This window comes from Chiloscyllium punctatum, unplaced genomic scaffold, assembly GCF_047496795.1.
Source record: "Chiloscyllium punctatum isolate Juve2018m unplaced genomic scaffold, sChiPun1.3 scaffold_717, whole genome shotgun sequence".
Classification (NCBI taxonomy): domain Eukaryota; kingdom Metazoa; phylum Chordata; class Chondrichthyes; order Orectolobiformes; family Hemiscylliidae; genus Chiloscyllium; species Chiloscyllium punctatum.
In genome coordinates this window covers 67,762-70,261 of record NW_027310451.1, presented here as the reverse complement: position 1 = coordinate 70,261, position 2,500 = coordinate 67,762, and the positions used below count along the sequence as shown (strand labels likewise).

General features: G+C 62.8%; 1 non-coding gene across 1 annotated transcript; it reads left to right on the top strand.

Annotated features, from left to right (window-relative positions):
- The first annotated feature begins 1,830 nt into the window (after window positions 1-1,830).
- Window positions 1,831-1,984, top strand: LOC140473772 (5.8S ribosomal RNA). Its single transcript, XR_011958605.1, has one exon. It is a non-coding gene; the product is annotated as a 5.8S ribosomal RNA (ribosomal RNA).
- Window positions 1,985-2,500: the final 516 nt, after the last annotated feature.

Here is a 2,500-nt window from a genome sequence, read left to right as displayed (position 1 = left end):
AACTTGTCTCGCGAGGGTGGTTTCGGGGCCAGCAGGAGAGCTCGTCGGGGTAGCAGGCCCTGCAGCCGTGGTCACCGCCAAACCCCCACAACTCGAGCAAGTGAAAAAAAAAAGTAACAAATAAGAAAGGATCGTCGGCTTGGGGGTACGCCCGTTTCCGTTTCAACTTGTCTCGCGAGGGTGGTTTCGGGGCCAGCAGGAGAGCTCGTCGGGGTAGCAGGCCCTGCAGCCGTGGTCACCGCCAAACCCCCACAACTCGAGCAAGTGAAAAAAAAAGTAACAAATAAGAAAGGATCGTCGGCTTGGGGGTACGCCCGTTTCCGTTTCAACTTGTCTCGCGAGGGTGGTTTCGGGGCCAGCAGGAGAGCTCGTCGGGGTAGCAGGCCCTGCAGCCGTGGTCACCGCCAAACCCCCACAACTCGAGCAAGTGAAAAAAAAAAGTAACAAATAAGAAAGGATCTCTGTCGGCTTGGGGGTACGCCCGTTTCCGTTTCAACTTGTCTCGCGAGGGTGGTTTCGGGGCCAGCAGGAGAGCTCGTCGGGGTAGCAGGCCCTGCAGCCGTGGTCACCGCCAAATCCCCACAACTCGAGCAAGTGAAAAAAAAAGTAACAAATAAGAAAGGATCGTCGGCTTGGGGGTACGCCCGTTTCCGTTTCAACTTGTCTCGCGAGGGTGGTTTCGGGGCCAGCAGGAGAGCTCGTCGGGGTAGCAGGCCCTGCAGCCGTGGTCACCGCCAAACCCCCCACAACTGTTGGGCGCCTACCTGCGCGGGGCAGGAGGACACTTTCCGATTTCAAATCTCCGTTTGCCGAGTCCACCCCGAACGCACGCGGGCGGGCGGGTTCGCATCACCCTTCGTCACAAGGGGCGAAGCCCGTTCCACCGTCTCGTCAGTAGTGCCGACCGGTCTGTGATCGACGAGGGGAGCCACACCAGGTCCGGCCCTGCTGCTTGGCGGCACCGCGTCGTCGGGAGCTCGCGACAGACGGAGGGTTTCGGTGTACTCTCCAGCCACGGGAAACGAAGCCGGTGATGCAGGCGCCGGTCTTTCGCTCCCAAATCGGCTGGGTTTACATCGTTGCTATCTAGTCACGCTCCCTTCAAACCCGACGGGGTACCTATTCCCCTCACCCGTCTGTGCGTATACAGCCTCTTTGCACTTGCGGGATGGGGGTGGTGGTTTAAAGACTCTCGAGTTGCCGCCCGTCGGTCTCCGAGCTCCGTGCAGTAGTGATCCCCAGCGAACTGCCAGCAGGGCGAACGAGCGATCCCGCTCTCGGTCGGGGCGCCTGGCGTCGATCGGTGGTCGGTGGCTTGCGGGCAAGCTGCGCTGTGAGTGTGGGAACGAGTATGACGAGCCGTTGCCGCGACTCCCAGTCCACCTCGGCGGTGGCTGGGCCGGGCGGGCGTCTGCTCGGGCGAGTGCCGCCCCCGCCTCCTCGCAGGAAGTCCGCTCGCCGACACGCCGCCACGTGCACGCGTCAGTGACGCTGCCGAACCGATGGCCGGTGCCCGTTCCCGCCTCTGCTTTTCCTAGGGCAAAGCTGCTGCACGCCTCGTGATACTAGGCGGGCGACATGGTGGCGGTGATCCTGCCTCCGTCGCTGCGGTGCGTTGGGGCACGCATCGCCTCTTGGGCGCCCTGTCCTCCTCCCCCCAATAGACGTATGTTTCTGCGGGCCGCACCAGGATGGTGCTCCCCATCGCTTCACGCCACCCTGCTCCGCCCGCACGCCGGCGTGCAGGTGGCTGTAGCTCAAGGTGGGGAGCGTATGTGCGGTCCGGGTCGCTTTCCTCTGGCGAGGGAGAGACCTAAAACAAACTCAGACAACTCTTGACGGTGGATCACTCGGCTCGTGCGTCGATGACGAACGCAGCTAGCTGCGAGAATTAATGTGAATTGCAGGACACATTGATCATCGACACTTTGAACGCACTTTGCGGCCCCGGGTTCTTCCCGGGGCCACGCCTGTCTGAGGGTCGTTTGGCAATCAATCGCACTCGCCTTGGCTGGCGAGAGCGCGGCTGGGGTGTCGCAGAGGACCCGTCCTCTTTGTCCCCCTAAGTTCAGACTCCGGAGCCCTCCGGCGTCGGAGCGCTTGGCCTTTCCCCCCCACCCTGCACATTCCGTTCGTCAGGCTCGACGCCATCCCCCCGCCGGGGAGCGCGGCCTGGCGTCCGTCTGTGTCGTGGCAGTGGGGCCAGCACGGCTGTCACCGGTCCCAGAATGGCTGTCGGTGGTTCACACTGTGTGTGTGTGCCAACCCTCCTGGTCTCTGGGACACGGAGCTGCCACGAAGTGTTGAGCCTCCAGTGGGGGGTCTGCCTAAGCTCTGCACGTCCGCATTGGGTCCGTCTCTCGGTTGGCTGGCAGTGGAAAGAGTGAAGGGAGCCGCGGAGGTCCGGTGCTGGTGCGCCGCCGGCCTGACCGTGGAGCTCGCCGGTTTGACACGCTGACCCGACTCGATGGTTGATCGATTGAGAGTGCTGGGAGCTGCA